Source organism: Manis javanica, chromosome 6 (genome assembly GCF_040802235.1).
Source record: "Manis javanica isolate MJ-LG chromosome 6, MJ_LKY, whole genome shotgun sequence".
In the NCBI taxonomy this organism is placed as follows: Eukaryota; Metazoa; Chordata; class Mammalia; order Pholidota; family Manidae; genus Manis; species Manis javanica.
Genome location: NC_133161.1, coordinates 123,513,684 through 123,538,901, shown reverse-complemented (window position 1 = coordinate 123,538,901; position 25,218 = coordinate 123,513,684).

Genomic DNA, 25,218 nt, shown 5'->3' with positions numbered 1-25,218 from the left:
TGTGTTCTTGTGCCAGAACCAAATTGTCTTGATTACTATGGCTTTATAGTAGAGCTTGAAGTTGGGGAGTGAGATCCCCCCTACTTTATTCTTCTTTCTCAGGATTGCTTTGGCTATTCGATCTCTTTGGTGTTTCCATATGATTTTTTGAAGTATTTGTTCCAGTTCATTGAAGAATGTTGCTGGTAGTTTCATTGGGATTGCATCAAATCTGTATATTGTTTTGGGCAGGATGGCCATTTTGACGATATTAATTCTTCCTAGCCACGAGCATGGGATGAGTTTCCATCTGTTAGTGTCTCCTTTAATTTCTCTTAAGAGTGACTTGTAGTTTTCAGAGTATAAGTCTTTCACTTCTTTGGTTAGGTTTTTTCCTAGGTATTTTATTTTTTTTAGATGCAACTGTGAATGGAGCTGTTTTCCTGATTTCTCTTTCTGTTGGCTCATTGTTAGTGCATAGGAAAGCCACAGATTTCTGTGTGTTAATTTTGTATCCTGCAACTTTGCTGTATTCTGATATCAGTTCTAGTAGTTTTGGGGTGGAGTCTTTAGGGTTTTATGTACAATATCATGTCATCTGCAAATAGTGACAGTTTAACTTCTTCTTTACCAATCTGGATTCCTTGTATTTCTTTGTTTTGTCTGATTGCCGTGGCTAGGACCTCCAGTACTATGTTAAATAGCAGTGTGGAGAGTGGGCATCCCTGTCTATTTCCCGATCTCAGTGGAAAAGTTTTCAGCTTCTCGCTGTTCAGTATAATGTTGACTGTGGGTTTATCATATATGGCCTTTATTATGTTGAGGTACTTGCCCTCTATTCCCATTTTGCTGAGAGTTTTTATCAAGAATGGATGTTGAATTTTGTCAAATGCTTTTTCAGCATCTGTGGAGATGATCATGTGTTTTCTTATGTCTGAATAATATTCCATTGTGTTGATGTACTACATCTTCTTTATCCATTCATCTACTGATGGACACTTAGGTTGCTTCCATATCTTGGCTATTGTAAATAGTGCTGAAATAAACATAGGGGTGATATGAATTTTTGACTCAGGGATCTTCTTTTCTTTGGATAAATTCCTAGGAGTGGAATTCTTGGGTCAAATGGTATTTCTATTTTTAATTTTTTTGAGGAACCTCCATGTTGCTTTCCACAATGGTTGAACTAGTTTACTTTCCCAACCAGCAGTGTAGGAAGGTTCCCCTTTTTCCACATCCTCAGCAGCATTTGTTGCTCCTTGTCTTTTGGATGTTGGCCATCCTAACTGGTGTGTAATGGTATCTCACTGTGGCTTTAATTTGCATTTTTTTAATAATTAGCAGTGTGGAGCATCTTTTCCTGTTGGTTATCTGAATTTCTTCTTTGGAGAAATATCTGTTCAGCTACTCGAACATTTTTTAATTGGGTTATTTACTTTTTGGGTGTTGAGGTAAGCAAGTTCTTTATATATTTTGGATGTTAGCCCCTTATCAGATATACCATTTAAGAATATATTCTCCCATATTGTAGGATGCCTTTTTGTTGTGCTGATAGTGTCATTTTCTGCAAAGAGGCTTTTTAGTTTGATGTAGTCCCATTTGTTAATTTTTGCTTTTGTTTCCGATGCCCAAGGAGATGTGTTCAGGAAAAAGTTACTCATGTTTATATTCTAAAGATTTTAAGTTTCTTTTCTTTAATGGTGAGCACTGAATTTTATGAAAAGCCCTTTCTGTACCAGTTGAAATGATCATGTGGTTTTGTTCTTTTTTCTTGATTTTTCTGTTTCCAGCTTTCCTAAAGTATGATTGACAACCAAAAGTTCTATATATATAAGGTATACAATGTGGTGATTTGAAATATGTTTATGTTGAGAAATGATTACTACAATTAGGTAATTAACATATTCATCACCTCACATTAATTTTTGCATATGTGTACATGGTGAGAAAACTGATCTACTCTCTTATCAATTTTCAACTTTACAAAGCAATATTAACTAGAACATCTCCAGAGCTTATCTATCTTACAACTAAAAGTATATACACTTTGGTCAACATCTCCTTATTTCTTTTACCCAGGCCCCTGTTCTACTCTGTTTCTATGAGTTAAACTTTTTTGGATCACACATATAGTGAGATCATGCAGCATTTCTTTTTGTGTCTTGCTTATACTACTTAGTACTATGCCCTCAAGATCTGTTCTTGTTGACTCAAATAACAGAGCTGCTCTCTCTCTCTTTAATTTAATTTAATTTTGTTATCATTAATCTACAATTACATGAAGAACATTATGTTTACTAGGCTCTCCCCTCCCTCAAGTCCGCCCCACAAACCCCATTACAGTCATTGTCCATCAGCATAGTAAGATGTTGTAGAATCAGTACTTGTCTTCTCTGTGTTGCAAAGCTCTCCCCTTTCCCCCACCCCCCACATTATACATGCTAATCTTAATACCCCTCTTCTTCTCCCCCCCTTACCCCTCCCTACCCACCCATCCTCCCCAATCCCTTTCCCTTTGGTACCTGTTAGTCCATTCTTGGGTTCTGTGATTCTGCTGCTGTTTTGTTCCTTCAGTTTTTCTTTTTGTTTTAATACTCCACAGATGAGCGAAATCATTTGGTACTTGTCTTTCTCCAATTGGCTTATTTCACTGAGCATAATACCCTCTAGCTCCATCCATGTTGTTACAAATGGTAGGATTTGTTTTCTTCTTATGGCTGAATAATATTCCATTGTGTATATGTACCACATCTTCTTTATACATTCATCTGCTGATGAACATGTAGGTTACTTCCATTTCTTGGCTATTGTAAATAGTGCTGCAATAAACATAGGGGTGCATATGTATTTTTCAAACTGGAGTGCTGCATCCATAGGGTAAATTCCTAGAAGTGGAATTCCTGATTCAAATCGTAAGTCTATTTTCAGCATTTTGAGGAACCTCCATATTGCTTTCCACAATGGTTGAACTAATTTACATTCCCACCAGCAGTGTAGGAGGGATTCCCTTTCTCCACAACCTTGCCAACATTTGTTGTTGTTTGTCTTTTGGATGGTAGCTATCCTTACTGGTGTGAGGTGATATCTCATCGTGGTTTTAATTTGCATTTCTCTGATAACTAGTGATGTGGAGCATCTTTTCATGTGTCTGTTGGCCATCTGAATTTCTTCTTTGGAGAACTGTCTGTTCAGCTCCTCTGCCCATTTTTTAATTGGATTATTTGCTTTGTGTTTTTTGAGGTGCATGAGCTCTTTATTTATTTTGGATGTCAAGCCTTTATTGGATCTGTCATTTAAGAATATATTCTCCCATACTGTAGGGTACCTTTTTGTTCTATTGATAGTGTCCTTTGCTGTACAGAAGTTTTTCAGCTTGATATAGTCCCACTTCTTCATTTTTGCTTTTTTTTTCCTTGCCTGGGGAAATATATTCATGAAGAAGTCACTCGTGTTTATGTCTAACAGATTTTTGCCTATGTTTTTTTCTAAGAGTTTTATGGTTTCATGACTGACTTTCAAGTCTTTGATCCATTTTGAATTTACTTTTGTGTATGGGGTTAGACAGTGATCCAGTTTCATTCTCTTACATGTAGCTGTCCAGTTTTGCCAGCACCATCTGCTGAAGAGACTGTCATTTCCCCGTTGTATGTCCATGGATCCTTTATTGAATATTAATTGATCATATATGTTTGGGTTAATGTCTGGAGTCTCTAATCTGTTCCACTGGTCTGTGACTCTGTTCTTGTGCCAGTACCAAAATGTCTTGATTACTATGGCTTTGTAGTAGAGCTTGAAGTTGGGAAGTGAGATCCCCGCCACTTTATTCTTCTTTCTCAGGATTGCTTTGAATGTTCGGGGTCTTTGGTGTTTCCATATGAATTTCTGAAATATTTGTTCCAGTTTGTTGAAGAATGTTGTTGGTAACTTGATAGGGATTGCATCAAATCTATATATTGCTTTGGGCAGGATGGCCATTCTGACAATATTAATTCTTCTGAGCCAAGAGCATGGGATGAGTTTCCATTTGTTAGTGTCCTCTTTAATTTCTCTTAAGAGTGTCTTATAGTTTTCAGGTAATAGGTCTTTCACTTCTTTGGTTAGATTTATTCCTAGGTATTTTATTCTTTTTGATGCAATTGTGAATGGAATTGTTTTCCTGATTTCTCTTTCTATTGGCTCATTGTTAGTGTATAGGAATGCCACAGATTTCTGTGTGTTAATTTTGTATCCTGCATCTTTACTGTATTCTCATATCAGTTCTAGTAGTTTTGGAGTGGAGCCTTTAGGATTTTTATGTACAATATCATGTCATTTGCAAATAGTGACAGTTTAACTTCTTCTTTACCAGTCTGGATTCATTGTATTTCTTTGTTTTGTCTAATTGCTGTGTCTAGGACCTCCAGTACTATGTTAAATAACAGTGAGGAGAGTGGGCATCCCTGTTTTGTTCCCAATCTCAGAGGAAAAGCTTTCAACTTCTCGCTGTTCAGTATGATGTTGACTGTGGGTTTATCATATATGGCCTTTATTATGTTGAGCTACTTGCCCTCTATACCCTTTCTGCTGAGAGTTTTTATCATGAATGGATGTTGAATTTTGTTGAATGCTTTTTCAGGCATCTATGGAGATGATCATGTGGTTTTTGTCTTTCTTTTTGCTTATGTGGTGGATGAAGTTGATGGATTTTTGAATGTTGTACCATTTTTGCATACCTGGGATGAATCCTACTTGTTTGTGGTGTATGATCCATTTGATATATTTTTGAATTCGGTTTGCTAATATTTTATTGAGTATTTTTGCATCTACATTCATCAGGGACATTGGTCAGAAATTTTCTTTTTTGGTGGTGTCTTTGCCTTGTTTTGGTATTAGGATGATGTTGGCTTCATAGAATGAGTTTGGTAGTATTCCCTCCTCCTCTATTTTTTGGAAAACTTTAAAGAAAATGGGTATTATATCTTCTCTGTATGCCTGATAAAAAAAATTCCGAGGTAAATCCATCTGGCCCAGGTGTTTTTTTCTTGTGTAGTTTTTGATTACTGCTTCAATTTCATTGCTGGTAATTGGTTTCTTTAGATTTTGTGTTTCTTCCTTGGTCAGTTTTGGAAAGTTGTATTTTTCTAGGTAGTTGTCCATTTCTTCTAAGTTTTCCAGCTTCTTAGCATATAGGTTTTCAGAGTAGTCTCTAATAAATCTTTTTATTTCTGTTGGGTCTGTCGTGATGTTTCTTTTCTCATTTCTGATTCTGTTGATGTGTGCTGATTCTCTTTTTCTCTTAACAAGTCTGGCTAGAGGCTTCTCTATTTTGTTTATTTTCTCAAAGTACCAGCTCTTGGTTTCATTGATTTTTTCTATTGTTTTATTATTCTCAATTTTGTTTATTTCTTCTCTGATTTTTATTATGTCCTTCCTTCTGTTGACTTTAGGCCTCGTTTGTTCTTTTTCCAATTTTGATAATTGTGACATTAGACTATTCATTTGGGTTTGTTCTTCCTTCTTTAAATATACCTGGATTTGCTATATACTTTCCTCTTAAGAGTGCTTTTGCTGTGTCCCACAGTAGTTGAGGCTTTGTGTTGTTGTTGTCATTTATTTCTATATATTGCTGGATCTCCATTTAAATTTGGTCATTTATCCATTGACTATTTAGAAGCGTGTTGTTAAGCCTCCATGAGTTTGTGAGCCTTTTTGTTTTCTTGGTACAATTTATTTCTAGTTTTATAATGTTGTAGTCTGAAAAGTTGGTTGGCAGGATTTCAATAATTTTTAGTTTACTGAGGCTCTTTTTGTGGTCTAGTATGTGGTCTATTCTGGAGAATGTTCCATGTGGACTTGAGAAGAATATGTATCCTTTGGCTTTTGGGTGTAGAGTTCTATAGATGTCTATTAGGTCCATCTATTCTAGTGTGTTGTTCAGTGCCTCTGTGTCCTTACTTATTTTCTGTCTGGTGGATCTGTCCTTTGGAGTGAATGGTGTGTTAAAGTCTCCTAAAATGATTGCATTGCAATCTATTTCTTCCTTTAGTTCTGTTAGTATTTGTTTCACATATGCTGGTGCTTCTGTGTTGGGTGCATATATATTTATAATGGTTATTTCCTCTTGTTGGACTGAGCCCTTTATTATTATGTAGTGTTCTTCTTTATCTCTTGTTACTTTCTTTGTTTTGAAGTCTATTTTGTCTGATACTAGTGCTGCAACACCTGCTTTCTTCTCTCTATTGTTTGCGTGAAATATCTTTTTCCATCCCTTGACTTTTAGTTTGTGCATGTCTTTGGGTTTGAGGTGAGTCTCTTGTATGCAGCATATAGATGGTTCTTGTATTTTTATCCATTCTGTGACTCTATGTATTTTTATTGGTGCATTCATTCCATTTACATTTAGGGTGATTATTGATTGGTATGTACTTATTGCCATTTCAGGCTTTAGATTCGTGGTTAGCAAAGGTTCCAGATTACTTTCCTTACTATCTAAGAGTCTAACTTAACTCACTTAATATGCTGTTATAATCACAATCTAAAGGTTCTCTTCTATTTCTTCTCCTTTTTCTTCCTTCTTCATTCTTTATATATTAGGTGTAAAATTCTGTACTTTTTCTCTATCCCTTGATTGACTTTGGGGATAGTCAATTTAATTTTGCATTTGCCTCACAATCAGCTGCTTCACCCTCCCTGCTGTGATTTTACTACCTCTGGTGACAGCTATCCAAACATAGGAACACTTCCATCTATAGCAGTCCCACCAAAATAGACTTCAGAGATTATTTTTGGGAGGTAAATTCTCTCAGCTTTTGCTTATCTGGAAATTGTTTAATCCCTCCTTCAAATTTAAATGATAATTTCACCAGATAAAGTAATCTTGGTTCCAGGCCCTTCTGCTTCATGGCATTAAATATATCATGCCACTCCCTTCTGGCCTGTAAGGTTTCTGCTGAGAAGTCTGTTGTTAGTCTGATGGGCTTTCTTTTGTATGTGATCTTATTTCTGCTCTGGCTGCTTTTAACAGTCTGTCCTTATCCTTGATCTTTCCCATTTTAATTACTATGTGTCTTGGTGTTGTCTTCCTTGGGTCCCTTGTGTAGGGGGATCTATGGATCTCCATGGCCTGAGAGACTATCTCCTTCCCAAGATTGGGGAAGTTTTCAGCAACTACATCCTCAAAGACACTTTCTATCCCTTTTTCTTTCTCTTCTTCTTCTGGTATCCCTATAATGCAAATATTGTTCCACTTGGATTGGTCACACAGTTCTCTCAATATTCTTTCATTTTTAGAGATTCTTTTTTCTCTCTATGCCTCAGCTTCTTTGTATTCCTCTTCTCTAGTTTCTATATCATTTATTTTCTCCTCCACTGTGTCCAACCTGCTTTTAATACCTTCCATCGTGTTCTTTAATGATTGGATCTCTGACCTGAATTCATTCCTGAGTTCTTGGATGTCTTTCCTTACCTCCATTAGGATGTTGATTATTTTTATTTTTAATTCTCTTTCAGGAAGAGTCACGAGGTCCATATCATTTAAATCTTTCTTGGGAGTTGTATTAACAATTTTACTCTGGACAAGGTTCATTTGGCATTTCATGTTTGTATATGGTGACCTCTAGTGTCCAGAAGCCCTATTCTGGAGCTGCTAAGCCCCGGAAGCAATGTCAGGGGTTAGAGGGGAGCAGTATGGTGCCTGGGGGTAGGAAAGAGCTGTTCCCTGCCTCCTGGCTGTTGTGCCTGTCTCCACTGCCTGAGCCAGTGGGCCGGTCACACAGGTATAAAGTTTTTGTCCCAGAGCAGCCAGATATGGATCCCTGATTTTCACAAGCAGCTGGAATCCCAGTTCCCCAGGAACTCTGACTGTATCAACTTTCCAACCCAGTAGTCATGCGAGTCTCATGAAAGCACCATGAAATATAGGTTTGTGCTCCCAGAGCAGATCTCCAGAGCTAGGTATTCAGCAGTCCCAAGACTTCCACTCCCTCCCTGCTCCATTTGTCTTCCTCCTGCCGGTGATCTGGGGTGGGGGAGGGTCTTGGGTTCTGCAGAGCCACAGCTCTGGTAGTTACCCCGTTTGCTGAGGTCTGCTCTTTTCTCCAGGTGTATGCAGTCTGATGCCGTCCTCTTTCCTGTTGTTTTCTCAGGATTAATTGCGCCAATTAAATTTTCTAATTGTATCCAGTTTTAGGAGGAAGCCTCTGTCTGTCCTCTCACACCACCATATTTAATCCTCCATTTACCTCTCTATCTCTTTTTTAACACAATAATATTTGATTACATATAATTACCATATTTTCTTTATTTGTATCTTGATGGAAATCAAGGTTATTTTTATATCTTGACCTCTGTGAATAATACTGCAATGAACATGAAAATACAGATATCTTGTTGAGGTAGTTATTTCCTTTCCTTTGGTTATATACCCAGAAGTGGGTTTTCTGGGTCATATGGTAGCTCTGTGTTTAATTTTTTTTAGGAATCTTTCTGCTTTTCATAATGGCTGTACCAATTTCCATTCACACCAACAGTGAACAGGGATTGCTTTTTTTCTTCATCAATACTTGTTATCTTTTGAGTTTTTTTTATTTATTGAAGGGTAGTTGACACACAGTATTACATTAGTTTCAGGTGTACAACACAGTGATTCAACATTTATATACATGATAATTCTAGCTACCAGCTATCACCATACAAATGTGTTACAATATTTTGACTATATTCCTTATGCTATACATTACATACAGGTTATTTATTTATTTTACAATTGGAAGTGTGTACTTTTTTTTTTTTGAGAGGGCATCTGTCATATTTACTGATCAAATGGTTGTTAACAACAATAAAATTCGGTATAGGGGAGTCAATGCTCAATGCACAATCATTAATCCACCCCAAGCCTAATTTTCTTCAGTCTCCAATCTTCTGAAGCATAATGAACAAGTTCTTACATGGAGAACAAATTCTTACATAGTGAATAAGTTACATGGTGAACAGTACAAGGGCAGTCATCACAGAAACTTTCAGTTTTGATCATGCATTATGAACTATAAACAATCAGTTCAAATATGAATATGTGTTTGATTTTTATACTTGATTTATATGTGGATACCACATTTCTCTCTTTATTATTATTATTTTTAATAATTATTTTTAATAATAATAATAAAGATAGAGGTAGAAAACATAGATTAGAGTTGTAAGAGAGCAAATGAAGATCATAAGGTGTGTGCTGTAGACTAAGTGTTAATCCAAGCTAGACAAGGGCAATAAAACATCCATGGATGCAGAAGATTTCTCTCAAAAAAAGGGGGGGTGAGGTTCTAAGCCTCACCTCTGTTGATCCCCAATTTCTCACCTGATGGCCCCCCTGTGACTGTGCCTGTCTTAGGTTGTTCCTCCCTTGAGGAATCTTACCCATCTCTGGATAAACAGTCATCTTCCGGGGCCATATAGGGAAATGTAATGTTGGTAAGTGAGAGAGAAGCCTTATTGTTTGAAAAGGTTAGCTTTTTACTTCTTTGCAGATTTATGCCCTGTGCCTTCTATGCCCAGCACTTGTCTTGAGGTATCTTTACCACTTGGAAGAATTATGATACTCAGTAAATTCAATATGAGGCACGAATTCTATTTAAGGGTTGTAATTATGAAGGAATAAGAGAAGCTATAGAAGTAGCAGATGGAAGAAAACATGGGAAGATTGATTATTTCTTTGACATATCTTCTTGTAGAGTAACTTAAGCATGTATAGGTTTTAAACTACTAATTAAATTACACACACACATTAACATAATAGGAGTACAGTCAGATAACCAAAGCAGATCTATAATTACCAGCCATCTCCACTGAAACCAAGAAAACCAGTTAGGCACCTTAGGCATTTGTGAAAACTTATCTATGATATGGTGCATATTGTTCAACTGAACTTGAACACTCTGAGAGAAATCAGACAAATTAAAACAACCCATTCCTGGGGACTGTTCACATCCCATATGTTCTTTTAACAGAAGATACTCTGTAGTTGTAAGATTTTGGAGTGCTACAATTTGCACTTCTCCTAATTCTTGGTTGAGTTCCAACAGTATAGATCCAGTCAAATTTATTGTTTTACTGTATACACAGGCCAACTTAGATATCTCCTTCTTCATTCCCATGGCAAGTCCAGGAACCAGTGGGATGAGTGCATCTACAGCTGTAGCAGCGTGTGGATCTTTCTTGGGGTTTTTTGATGATCATCTTCTGGTATGACTCTTCCAGAGAGTGCTGATGTTGGAAGTTCTTCACATCGTATCTTAGTTCATTTTCTGGGTAGCCAAATTAGGCTTTGATCCTCTGTATAAACACAGACACTTTGCCTACACTTTTATATGCCCTTTATACCATTGTGTAGAACTCATTGGAGGTCACGACACAGGAACTGCTTTTTTTTCCTAAGAGAAAGGAATATTATCAGAAAAATATACCTCCATAGCCGATCTTCTGACACCCTTTAACTGGTCAAAATTAAGGATATTTAAAGCATGCATTAATCATTGATTTACAGTTAGTTTTATCCTACCAGGGAGTAATGCCCCTTTTCTTTCTTTCTATTTTTTTTTATCATTAATCTATACTTACATAATGAATATTATGTTAACTAGGCTCTCCCCTATACCAGGTGCCCCCTATAAACCCCTTTACAATCACTGTCCATCAGCATAGCAAAATGTTGTAGAATCACTACTTGTCTTCTCTGTGTTATACAGTCCTCTCATTTCTCCCACTCCCCCATGCATGCTAATCTTAATACCCCCCTTATTCTTCCCCGCCCTTATCCCTCTCTACCCACCCATCCTTCCCAGTCCCTTTCCCTTTGGTTCCTGTTAGTCAATTCTTGGGTTCTATGATTCCGCTGCTCTTTTGTTCCTTCAGTTTTTCCTTTGTTCTTATACTCCACAGGTGAGTGAAATCATTTGGTATTTCTCTATCTCTGCTTGGCTTATTTCACTGAGCATAATACCCTCCAGCTACATCCATGTTGCTGCAAATGGTAGGATTTGCCGTCTTCTTATGGCTGTGCAGTATTCCATTTTGTATATGTACCACATCTTCTTTATCCATTCATCTATAGATGGACATTTAGCTTGCTTCCAATTCTTGGTTATTGTAAATAGTGCTGCGATAAACATAGTGGTGCATCTGTCTTTCTCAAACTTGATTGCTACGTTCTTAGGGTAAATTCCTAGGAGTGGAATTCCTGGATCAAATGGTAAGTCTGTTTTGAGCATTTTGATGTACCTCCATGCAGCTTTCCACAATGGTTGAACTAATTTACATTCCCACCAGCAGTGTAGGAGGGTTCCCCTTTCTCCACAGCCTTGCCAACATTTGTTGTTATTTGTCTTCTGGATGGCAGCCATCCTTACTGGTGTGAGGTGATACTTCATTGTAGTTTTAATTTGCATTTCTCTGATAATTAACGATGTGGAGCATCTTTTCATGTGTCTGTTGGCCATCTGTAGTTCTCTTTTGGAGAACTGTCTGTTCAGTTCCTCTGCCCATATTTTAATTGGGTAATTTGTTTTTTGTTTGTTGAGGCATGTGAGTTCTTTATATATTTTGGACGTCAAGCCTTTATCGGATCTGTCATTTTCAAATATATTCTCCCATACTATAGGTTCCCTTTTTGTTCTATTGATGGTGTCTTTTGCTGTGCAGAAGCTTTTCAGCTTAATATTGTCCCACTTGGTCATTTTTGCTGTTGTTTTCCTTGCCTGGGGAGATATGTTCAAGAAGAGATCACTCATGTTTATGTCTAAGAGGTTTTTGCCTATGTTTTTTTCCACAAGTTTAATGGTTTCATGACTTACATTCAGGTCTTTGATCCATTTAGAGCTTACTTTTGTATATGGCGTTAGACAATGATCCAGTTTCATTCTCCTACATGTAGCTGTCCAGTTTTGCCAGCACCATCTGTTGAAGAGACTGTCATTTCGCTATTGTATGTCCATGGCTCCTTTATCAAATATTAATTGACCATATATGTCCGGGTTAATGTCTGGAGTCTCTAGTCTGTTCCATTGGTCTGTGGCTCTGTTCTTTTTCCAGCACCAAATTGTCTTGATTACTATGGCTTTATTGTAGAGCTTGAAGTTGGGGAGTGAGATCCCCCCTACTTTATTCTTCTTTCTCAGGATTGCTTTGGCTATTCGATCTCTTTGGTGTTTCCATATGAATTTTGAATTATTTGTTCCAGTTCATTGAAGAATGTTGCTGGTAGTTTCATAGGGATTGCCTCAAATCTGTATATTGTTTTGGGCAGGATGGCCATTTTGACGATATTAATTCTTCCTAGCCACGAGCATGGGATGAGTTTCCATCTGTTAGTGTCTCCTTTAATTTCTCTTAAGAGTGACTTGTAGTTTTCAGAGTATAAGTCTTTCACTTCTTTGGTTAGGTTTTTTCCTAGGTATTTTATTATTTTTTTTGATGCAACTGTGAATGGAGTTGTTTTCCTAATTTCTCTTTCTGTTGGCTCATTGTTAGTGCATAGGAAAGCCACAGATTTCTGTGTGTTAATTTTGTATCCTGCAACTTTGCTGTATTCCGATATCAGTTCTAGTAGTTTTGGGGTGGAGCCTTTAGGGTTTTTTTTTATGTACAGTATCATGTAATCTGCAAATAGTGACAATTTAACTTCTTCTTTACCAATCTGGATTCCATGTATTTCTTTGTTTTGTCTGATTGCTGTGACTAGGACCTCCAGTACAATGTTAAATAACAGTGGGGAGAGTGGGCATCCCTGTCTAGTTCCCGATCTCAGAGGAAAAGCTTTCAGCTTCTCGCTGTTCAATATAATGTTGGCTGTGGGTTTATCATAAATGGCCTTTATTATGTTGAGGTACTTGCCCTCTATTCCCATTTTGCTGAGAGTTTTTATCAAGAATGGATGTTGAACTTTGTCAAATTCTTTTTCAGCATCTATGGAGATGATCATGTGGTTTTTGTCTTTCTTTTTGTTGATGTGGTGGATGATGTTGATGGACATTCGAATGTTGTACCATCCTTGCATCCCTGGGATGAATCCCATTTGGTTATGGTGTATGATCCTTTTGATGTATTTTTGAATTCGGTTTGTTAATATTTTGTTGAGTATTTTTGCATCTCCGTTCATCTGGGATATTAGTCTCTAGTTTTCTTTTTTGGTGTGGTCTTTGCCTGGTTTTGGTAGTAGGGTGATGTAAGCTTCATAGAATGAGTTTGGGAGTATTCCCTCCTCTTCTATTTTTTGGAAAACTTTAAGGAGAATGCATATTATGTCTTCCCTGTATGTCTGATAAAATTCCAAGGTGAATCCATCTGGCCCAGGGGTTTTGTTCTTTGGTAGTTTTTTGATTACCGCTTCAATTTCATTGCTGGTAATTGGTCTGCTTAGATTTTCTGTTTCTTTCTGGATCAGTCATGGAAGGTTGTATTTTTCTAGGAAGTTGTCCATTTCTCCTAGGTTTCCCAGCTTGTTAGCATATAGGTTTTCATAGTACTCTCTAATAATTCTTTGTATTTCTGTGGGTTTCATCGTGATTTTTCCTTTCTCATTTCTGATACTGTTGATTTATGTTAACTCTCTTTTACTCTTAATAAGTCTGGCTAGAGGCTTATCTATTCTGTTTATTTTCTCGAAGAACCAGCTCTTGGTTTCATTGATTTTTCCTGTTGTTTTATTCTTCTCAATTTTATTTATTTCTCTCTGATCTTTATTATGTCCCTCCTTCTGATGACCTTAGGCCTCATTTGTTCTTCTTTTTCCAATTTTGATAATTGTGACATTAGACCATTCATTTGGGATTGTTCTTCATTTTTTAAATATGCCTGGATTGCTCTATACTTTCCTCTTAATACTGCTTTTGCTGGGTTCCACAGTAGTTGGGGCTTTGTGTTGTTGTTGTCGTTTGTTTCCATATATTGCTGGATCTCCATTTTGATTTGGTTATTGATCCATTGTTTATTTACAAGCGTGATGTTAAGCTGCCATGTGTTTGTGAGCCTTTTTGCTTTCTTTGTACAGCTTATATCTAGTTTTATGCCTTTGTGGTCTGAAAAGTTAGTTGGTAGGATTTCAATCTTTTGGAATTTACTGAGGCTCTTTTTGTGGCCTAGTGTGTGGTCTATTCTGGAGAATGTTCCATGTGCACTTGATAAGTATGTGTATCCTGTTGCTCTTGGATGTAGAGTTCTGTAGATGTCTGTTAGGTCCATCTGTTCTAGTGTGTTGTTCAGTGCCTCTGTGTCCATACTTATTTTCTGTCTGCTGGATCTGTCCTTTGGAGTGAGTGGTGTGTTGAAATCTTCTAGTATGAATGCATTGCATTCTATTTCCTCCTTTACTTCTGTTAGTATTTGTTTCAGGTATTTTGGTGCTCCTGTATTGGGTGCATGTATATTTATAATGGTTATACCCTCTTGTTGGACTGAGTCCTTTATCATTATGGAATGTTCTTCTTTACCTTTTGTTACTTTATTTTGAAGTCTGTTTTGTCTGATACCAGAATTGCAACACCTGCTTTCTTTTCTCTGTTGTTTGCATGAAATATCTGTTTCCATCCCTTGACTTTAAGTCTGTGCGTGTCTTTGGGTTTGAGGTGAGTCTCTTGTAAGCACCATATGGATGGATCTTGCTTTTTTATCCATTCTATTACTCTGTGTCTTTGGATTGGTGCATTCAGTCCATTTACATTTAGGGTGATTATTGAAAGGTATGTACTTATTGCCATTGCAGGCTTTAAGTTTGTGGTTACCAAAGGTTCAGTCTTAGTTTCTTTACTATCTTACTGTCTAACTTAACTCGCCTGTTGAGCTATTATAAACACGGTCTGATGATTCTTTATTTCTCTCCCTTCTTATTCCTCTTCCTCCCTTCTTCATCTGTTGGGTGTTTTGTGGGAGGGAAATTCCCTCAACTCTTGCTTGTCTGGGAATTGTTTAATCCCTCCTTCATATTTAAATAATATTCGTGGTGGATGCAGTAGTCTTGGTTTGAGGCCATTCTGTTTCATTGCATTATGTATATCATGCCACTCTCTTCTGGCCTGTAGGGTTTCTGTTGAGAAGTCTGATGATAGCCTGATGGGTTTTCCTTTGTAGGTAACCTTTTTTTTTCTCTCTGGCTGCCTTTAATACTTTGTCCTTGTCTTTGATCTTTGCCATTTTAATTATTATGTGTCTTGGTGTTGCCCTCCTTGGATCCCTTGTCATGGGAGTTCTGTGTACCTCTGTGGTCTGAGAGGCAATTTCTTCCCCTAGTTTGGGGAATATTTTGGCAATTATTTCTTCAAAGACACTTTCTATCCCTTTTTCTCTCTCTTCTTCTTCTGGTACCCCTATAATGTGGATATTGTTCCTTTTCATTTGTCACTCAGCTCTCTTAGAATTCTTTCTTTCCTGGAGATCCTTTTATCTTTTTCTGCATCAGCTTCTCTGTGTTCCTGTTCTCTGTTTTCTAGTCCATTAATCATCTCTTGCATCTCGTCCATTCTGTTTTGAAGTCCTTCCAGAGCTTGTTTAATTTCTGTATTCTCCTTCCTTAGTTCTTGCATATTTCTCTGCAAGTCCATCAGCATGGTTATGACTTTTGTTTTGAATTCTTTTTCAGGAAGATTGGCTAAATCTATCTCCCCAGGTTCCTTCTCAGTGGAAGTTGTAGCAGATGCCGAAGCTCTCTGGGTTAGTCTTGTCTGGATCTTGTTTTTTTGCCTTTTCGTGTTGATTGACAGCTGGGAGGGCCAAACTTTTCACTTGCTACTGGTCTTTCTTCACTGGGACAACTGTGACCCCTAGTGGCTTGTGTTGGGTAATTGCGTGTAGACTGGGTCTTTGTGTCTTGCCCAGCCGGTGTGGAGGAATCTCCCTTTCTGATGGCTTGTTCTGCCTTAGGTTGGTTCTCTGCTTTCCCAGCGCTCAGAGGGGTAATGGATGGGGGTGGGGGGGTGGCGCTGTTTGGCTGTTTACCTCCATTAGGTGTCTCAGAGCTGTTGCCCAGGGGATTAGTGCGCCCGGTTTTCCCTGTAATTTCCAGTCACTGGGCTGTGTCCTGTGTTGTTTCCATCAGCTGTTATGTCCCTATCCCTTTAAGACTTTCAAAAAGCACTCGCTTTTCTTTGTCACAGGGCATCAGCTTTGGAACCCACTCAGAGGTCTTGCTGCCCTGTTTCCCTAGTTTCCAGCCCTCCACTCATGCAGTGTGTCTGCGCTCTGGTGCGGGTGGCTGGGGCTGGGTGTTTAGCAGTCCTGGGCTCCCTCTCCCTCCCGCTGGGAGCTGGGGGGAGTTGTGCTTGGGTCCCACCGTGCTGTGGGTTGTATCTTACCCCTTTCACCAGGCACTGGGCTCTCGCACGTGTGGATGTAGTCTGGCTGTTGTCCTGTGTCTTTTGGTCTCTCTTTTAGGATTAGTTGTATTTGTTGTATTTTCGAAAATATAAATGTTTTTGGGAGGAGATTCCCACTGTTCTACTCATGCCGCCATGTTGGCTCTGCTTCTCTTTTGACTTTTCGATAATAGCTATTGTAAGAGGTGTGAGGTAATATCTCATTATAGTTTTTATTTGCACTTTCTTGATGATTAGTGATGTAGAGCGCCTTTTCTTATTCCTTTTAGGCCTTAGTATTTCTTCTTTATGAAAACATATTCAGGTCCTTTGCCAATTTTTAGTCAGATTTTTATTTAATTTTTTGTTTGTTTTTACTATTGGGTTATGTGAATCCTTATTTAATTTGGTAATGCAAGTTGAGACCAAGGAGTGTTATATTCCAGCTTTGTTTTTCCTCCTCAAGATTATATTAGCTATTTGAGGTCTTTTGTGGTTCCATACGAATTTTAGGAGTGTTTTTTTCTATTTCTGTGAAAAATGCCATTACAATTTTTGTAGGGATTGCATTGAAGCTACACATCAATTTGGATAATATGGACAGTTTGGATAGTTTGGATAGTTTCTAATTCTTGTGACAGGATATTTTTCCCAAAATAATTCACCATGTTACATATGAAAAGGATTATATGCTTATTCTTAATATTGGGTTAGGGCAGGAATGGAAATTTTATTTTATATTACAGTGGAATAAGGAAGGTAAGAAGCAAGAGCAGCTGTATCTCATTTCAACAGAGTGTGGGATACCCTTTACATTTACATGGACATTGGAACAACATACACTAAATGATCTGACTCAACTTTATGAGGAAATCTTGGCTCTCCAGGAAGTTTGCCTCCTTGTCCTATTCTGTGTTTACTTACCTACCATAATATTTGTCATGCTGTGTTATTTTCCCTATCAGTAAAACCTCCATTTTTCTGGAGGGTAATTTATTATTCATTTTATTCTAGAATCTAGCCTACTTCCTGGTCAAGTGGAGTTGTGCCTGAATATTTGTTCAACAACATTTTCACATCAAATTATACTTATTAAAAGAAATTTACAGAGGAAAGGAGTGGCAGTACATTTGTACAGAAGGAATGTCCTGCCCCTACTTCCACTGATTTGTGTGCCTTCAACTTCATCTCTTACTTTGCAGCCAAGGATCTCAGAATTTCCTTCCCTAGGCCACTGGAGGTAGAAGGGGAGCAGACAGAGACTCTTTAATTCCTGAGCAGTGGGAGACGGGAGCATATATTTCAAAAGGAAAAACTGAATATTATTCCTCATTGCAAAGAAGATGAGTTTCAGCAGGCACGTTAGTGCACTACATTATTTTACGGGATACTTGTGTGTTTCCTTGAGACTATACAGGATCTTCTATGATAAATTTCATTTCTCTTTTTAATAAATTTGAAATTTCCCTTCAGAATAAAATTATATTTTGGTACCTATTTTTGTTTTGCATCAGTGCAACTTTGCTCTGAAACATTTTAGACTAGAAATAGAAATGATAGTTATCATTTTCTAAGTTATGGTTATTCTCAAATGGCATGCTTATCAATATGCTGTGGTACATGGTTATATGTAATGTGCAAAATGATAGATACAAACCAGTGAGAAGAATGATCGCAGGGATGACAGTTTAATGTAATATCAAAGAAGAGAGAGATCATCAGATGAGAAGCACTCTGTAACAGCAATGTTCAATATAGAAAAAGGTTAATCATATAAAAGAAGTATCAAGAGAGATGTCTGTAGTTACGTGGTAGGTGAACTGGGGGATAGGATAGTAGCAATTTGTTTTAAAATACTAAGCAATTTTTGTGCTTTTTCTCTTTAAAGCTAAATGTCAAAGTAGCTTAAGTAAGATTTTAAATGTGGGGTGAAAAATCACTAGCCTCTTGTTCATTATTCCTAAATGAATTAGTCTTTTCAGTTATTAGTCATAGAAGCAATTTTCCTATGTTGTTGCAGTGAAATTGGTCCAAACTGTGTGCAGTACATGAAAAGAATGACTTCTGTTTTACTTGCATTAATCCTTTGCAATCAGTTTAATTTGTCACATTTAAGTTGATCACATGGAGATAAGAATTCAAAACATAATTACCCTGAGTATAAGAAATAATAAGAAAGCTTATATGAAATGTCTGCTGGGAAAAACCAACTTAAGGATAGAATTAACTTAGCCTGTCTTCTTTACCATTTCTCTTTTTAAGTAAACCTTTGTTCCTTTAACTGTGAATTTGCATGCAGTTGCTATATTTCACTTTGGGTCAAGTTCCTCTAACCCTGGGAATTGTGAGTCACTCCATGTAGGTGAACTTTGAAAGACGTGAATAATTCCTTTCTTCAGTTGGTTTATCAGATATTGGGACTAAACTTTGGTGGTACTAAATAAAATTATATGCCCAGTTAAAAAAATTGTTACTTCTCAGTATTTAAAGCCCTATTTTCCTATTTTTCTGCTTCTATGTTTTGAATGATCATCTGTTTGTAAAAGCCACTGTATATTTATGAATGTATGTTTGCATATGTGTGCATGCTGTGTGTAATTTAAGGCACAGAGAAGAACTATATTTTTCTCCTGGATTCATTCCTGGGAGTTATCTTGGCAGAAGTCTCTTAAATATGTGGGAAAAGTCAGCAAAGGTAAACCTTAATATGATAAAGCATGGGTACACATCAATAATGTTCTGTCTTGTCCTACAGTTGAAACTTTCCAAGGCCAGGCAGTTTCCCACCCACTGCAAATAACACATATGAGTTCAAAACCTATTATGTTGAATTGAAGATGTATATTCTGGGAACATTAGGTACATTTCATTTTGTTATCCTCTTTTTTTGCAATCATTGTTTCGATAGGTTAAATAACTAGTTGTTTTCTGAAAACTAGCAGATTAAATGAGAGTATTTATTTTGGCTGATAACTACTATATTTATTTAAACTATTCTCAGGCTGTTTCTGAGAGCCTTCCTTTAAAGCTCTCATCAAAGCTTTGGTAGAAGGCAGCTGGTCTTTGAAAATACACTCTCTGAAGCACACTGAAAACTCACAGGCACCTATGCAGGTGCAGACAATCCTCTTGCAATGTGAATTATAGGAGACAGGCATTGTAGCATTTTTAGTACCAAGATTTACAAAGAAGCAAGCAGGAGCAGCAAGATCAGTACTCCCCTTCAAGTCTTATATTTCAGGGACCATGTCACTGACATAAAATAATTTAGGAGGGGAAAGTGCTTCTAACAGGAGGGAGAGATTGTGATAGTCTAAGTACTTTAGGTTTTGCACTGTGTGTGTTTCAGTGTGATAGGTTCTCACTGAAAAGAGTTAGTGTATTACTTAAAATTGCAGTATTTTATTCAGAGTTCAAATATATGTAGTTTTCAGTCTAACATAACTCAGAGATAGATGCTTGGGGAAATGTCTTGAGCAAATTCATAAGAATAAGGAAAACTGGATTTTGACAGATTTACTGACAAAATATAAAAAGGGCCCTGAAGGGGACAATGATTTTGACAGGTTTTGATGTGGGAGTAGAGAGGGTCAGAATTTTGAAAGGTTCATGAAAAGCCAAATTCTTATCTCTTCATCTTTACCACAGCTTATTATATAGTATTAGACAAAGTACTGGGTATAATCCAATGAGACTGAAATTGTATTTTAGGCAAATAGTGGATTCTATGTATAGTACAAAGTTCCCAATCTGAAGGTGTACAAAAATCAAAAACTTGGAAAGTTTTAGCCACACATCATAATGTAAAAGTTTCTCTGTTTGATTTGTTGTCTTTTTTTAAAGGAAACAATGTTGATTTCTGAAAATCTATTACATCTAAAAAAACAGAATTTCAAAACATATACTTCCTACTTTTCACTCAGCTAAAGTAGTAAATGATCATTTGAAATTGTAATATATAAGACATTGTTCTTAACCATATTTTATATTGCAACCAATATGTTTGATAGGATTTTGAATTGTATTTTCACTGGATGAAATACCATTTGTTACAGTAATTTACATTTTTTTCTACACCTCATCTCTCTTCCACTCAAACCCCAGCACTTTTATGTTATGGATATTAAGGGTACAATGTAATAACACCCTTCACAATTTTTGTTGCTAGCATACAATTCCAAGCATGCAATGATATACACAACAATATTTGAATTGACTTATAAAGACTTCTATATGTACATTTCCAAATAACTTCCCTTTCCTATCAATAATATCCTATATGCATAGTAAAGTTTATTGAGACAGTTGTAGTGAAATTTATTGAGTGGTTGTTAAAGTCAATTATTATTATTTTTCATTGCCACTGAATGCAAATATACAGTGTCTTTCATGTTAGTGCTTTTAATTCTATAGGATTGTTCCTTGCAGTATTTATGGTATAATTAAATGGTAATAATATTGTCACATCATATTCCAAAAACTAAGTAAATAATCATATATTTCCAGGAGAATATGGTGCCAAATCACTCACATTCTTGCCAAAACTCAGTGTGATTATGTATAATTTTCACTTTTGAAAGTAAAAATGTGTCTTTGGACTCTTTCCTATTTGATTTAAAAAATGTATCAGAATAAGAGAAAATGTTAGCTTGTATAAATAATATTTATAGTGTTTGATATTGATTACATTAAACTATATTAAGTCTGAAAATTATTATGCTTTCTATAGAAAACTTTATAGTATCTTCTGAAAAACAAATACAAGAAGAAAAGGACAAATGTTGAGAACAGGTACTTAGTTTGATTATGAACCACTGAGACTGACTTTTTAAAATATCATTTTATGCCTATTGTAATATGCCCATTGAAAGTTGAATACTTCCCTAAGAAATGATTAGTCTTGCTGCCCTGCCTCCCTGGTATTGGAGTCCCCGTCCCTCCAAGGCTTCCAAAAAGCACCCGCCAAAAAGAAAAAAGAAGGGAATAACGCGCAATTTTCTTTGTCCTCAGGCGCCAGTCTCAGACACCCGCTCACCGGTCTTGCTGCCCTGTTTCACTGGTATTGGGGTCCCTGTCCCTTTAAGGCTTCCAAAAAGCACTCGCAAAAAAAAAAACAAACCGCTCCGGTTTCTTTCCACCTGCTGGGAGCCGGGGGGAGGGGCGCTCGGGTTCTGCCGGGCCGGGGCTTGTATCTTACCCCCTTCGCGAGGCGCTGGGTTCTTGCAGGTGTGGATGTGGTCTGGATGTTGTCCTGTGTCCTCTGGTCTCTATTTTAGGAAGAGTTTTCTTTGTTATATTTTCATAGATCTATGTGGTTTTAGGAGGAGATTTCCACTGCTCTACTCACGCTGCCATCCTGGCTCCGCCCACCCCCCCGACTTGTAGTTTTTAAATCCCTATTTTTGTTCTCACATTCAGTTCACTCTGGTCTCTGAGAGAACATTCATGTTTCTTCTCACCCGTTCCATGCAGCCTATTCTTTTGCCTCTATCTCTTCTATAATTTTACAGCAGAGAATACAGGAAAGGTCACAGAATAATCCCCAAATATAATATAAATAAATTAAAATCTTTTCCTGGGAAGCCAACTGTAACACTCTGGTGTTCAATTCTGTTTTTTGGGCTTCATTGTGTATTTTGAAAAGCCCCATCATAAAGCTCAGACATAACACTCATAATTTTTACTCATACATAACAGTTACATTTTATCTAATTATTCCAAATTCTATGAGAGCAGTAACCATGCCAATATTGTGTGTCTTTGGTAAATGCTGAGCAAAAAAAAAGTTTTCAGTAAAAATGAATTGATCATTAAATGATTTTCATTTGCAAAGATACTGAAACTCTAACAGCAGTGGTTTTTGAGTGGTTTGCTTGATATAAAATGGTTCTATTTATGTATTACTTCACAAAGCACAAGAGTAAGAAATAAACTGAATGATTGACTACTATTTCTTCCTTTTTATAAACTGACAGTTATCTTCTATATTTCCCTTTAACAATTCTAATTTTGTTTACAATTACATTATGATATTCACTCTTCACAAATTCTCAAGTACAGAAAAATGAACAAGGGAAAAACACATGTGCCCTCTGATGGTTCCCAGTAGCATTCAGCAGGACTCCAGGCCCTGAAGAACTGGTTCAGAACAATTAGGGTATTCAAACTCTTACCTGAGTTTTTCAGGCTATTGTTTTTAAGACAAATGTTTATGAAAAACCAGTCAGAGACTAGGAATAAGGACCTTCAAATCCTAAAAGCTTACCATGTAGAGTAGGATAATTAAATACAAAAATGCAAAATAACACTTTTCAAAGCGGTTGCAGAGGTGTATTCTGAGATTTCTCTTGGATGCTAAGACCAAAGATTCGCTTTTACTTTAACACTTTGTAACTGTGTCCCCCCTGCCCTGAGGATTCACTAGACTGTTTGATGAGGAATGATGCCATAAACCACTTGCCCTGAAACTGAGATTCAGACTGACACTTGTTCCTTAAATTTGCAATGGACTTTAATGGGTTCAATATATACAATTTAATTTCAACTTGGGTCACTCCCAACCAACTATATTATGAATGACCTATGTGTGCAACTGAAACATATCTGCACTTAAAAGTTATAAAGTTTGCTTATAAATAAAGTAGTTTTTATTAGCTTTATTGATGTGTTATTTCAATAGCCTATAAAATATGTGGTACAAACCACTTACATAGTATTTTCCTAGAAATAAAATTTTATATCACTGAGAATACATTTGGGGAACTGATATCACAGTGAAGCATTTAACTCTTCTAAGGAAAGATCCTTTGGTTGAAGAGTCTCTAGTTTAACTTAGTTTGACAAAAAACAACAGTGGCATAATATTGTAAATAACTTCAGAATCAAGAGAAAGTTGAACTTGAAATAGAGTTTAACATTTCACACAGAATAATCAAAACAGAAGTACAAAAAAAATAAGATAACAGCATATGGAAGAAGATGTCATCAAATACATCATTTCTGCTTTGCTGTAATGGTATAAATGTACTAGGTAATAGCAGATAAAAAAACATATTACTAGTTCCTTTGCAGAAGAATAGGATTTAACTGAAATGGGAGAAATGAAAAAAAAATCAACTGGTAAAAGTCATAAAAGATAGCTCACCCCAGAAAAAGTAAGTCTTGAACATTGCAAAATAAAAAGAATCTTACCCGTATTCTATGATCATACCGAGTCCAGACTGCATGTGAGTCTCAGCCCTGCCCTGGAGAGCAGCTGATCAGGAATGTGAGAGGGTGGTTATCCATAGATGTATTTGTTGAAATATTGAACACGTTATGTGATGCCAAGTCTAAAGCCTTAAGAATTACATTGCTGATCTGAGATTTTAATATAATCAACTAGAAGAGACAAAAGCAAGTAAGTGTTAGTACCCAGAAAAAAGAAAACAAAGAGAGTGAATAAGGGCAGAATTGGCGTCGGGATGCTAGTGTTGTTTGGAGGTGTTACTAGGGGACCAACTTTGGAGAAAAAGGTTTTGAGTCTAAAGAACTCTATTTATTACCACTGTGATATGGATCAAATCAATTAATCACTAAGACTTATTTTTCTCATCTGCAAAATTGAGATATCATTATATACATTCCTGGGTTTTGTAAAAATTAGGATTATTCTTTAGCTACTCAGCATTTATAATTATTGTGAAGTGTGTGACTTCATTCATCAAAAATATCCATAAAGGCCATATATACACTTAAGTATAAGCAAAATGAATGATAGAAATAATACAAGGGTTGGGAGAGAGGAATTGTAATATTTTGTTATTATAAGGTACTCACACTACCTCTAAATCAGTAGAGTGTCATTAAAAGTGGACTTGGATTGGTCATAAATGTAAATTTCAAACTCTAGGGCAACCACTAAATTTTTTGTGAAATATAACTGATAATACTAATAGAGAAAGAAAATTAAATCATATAAAATTCTCAATAAAACTTCAAAATTCAGTGAAAGAGTAAGAGAAAAAAATAAAAAGCAAAGGCAATGTACAAAAAACAGTAATGAATATGGTAGATATTATTCCAACTCTATCAGGAGTCACTTTGAATGTCAATGTTTTGAATGCATCAATTAAATACAGAGATTGTCAGAGTGGATCAATAAATGAGACCAAACTCTATATTGCCTACAAGAAATCTAAATTTAAATATAAAGAAAGACACACTGATTAAAAGTACTTGGATGGCAGAAGATATATAAGGCTAACACTAAAGAAAGCAGAAATAGCCATATTAATTTCAGACAGTACTGACTATAGGGCAAGGAAAGTTGTCAGGAACAAAGAGAGACATTACACAATAAAGGGATCAATTCCCAAAGAAGATATAACAATCCTTAGCATATATGCACCTAAAAACAGAGTACTAAAAATGTGAGGCAAAAATTGATAGTGAGAGTCTTCAATAGCCCTCTATAAAAGATTGATAGATACAGCGGGCTAAAATTTAGTAAGGACATAATTGAACTCAAAAACACCATCAATCAACTGGCTGTAACAAACATCAATAAACTACTTCATGCAATAAGAGCAGAATGCACATTCTTCTGAAACTCACAAGGAACAGTCACCAACATAGTCCACATTCTGGATCATTAAATACACCCTAACAAATTTAAAAGAGTAGGAATATACAGGGTCTGCTCTAAGATCATAATGGAATTAAACTAGAAATCAGTAACACAAGGATAGCTGGGAAACCCTCTAAATAATTGACCATTAAACAGAAAAATTTCTAAATAATGTATGGATCAAGAAGAAATTTAAAGAGAAATTTAAAAATATTTTGAACTAAATGAAACTTGAAAACATAACTTATCAACATTTTTGGGATGCAGTGAAAGCAGTACTTTCTACAGGGAAAATGATTGCATATATTAGAAAAGAAG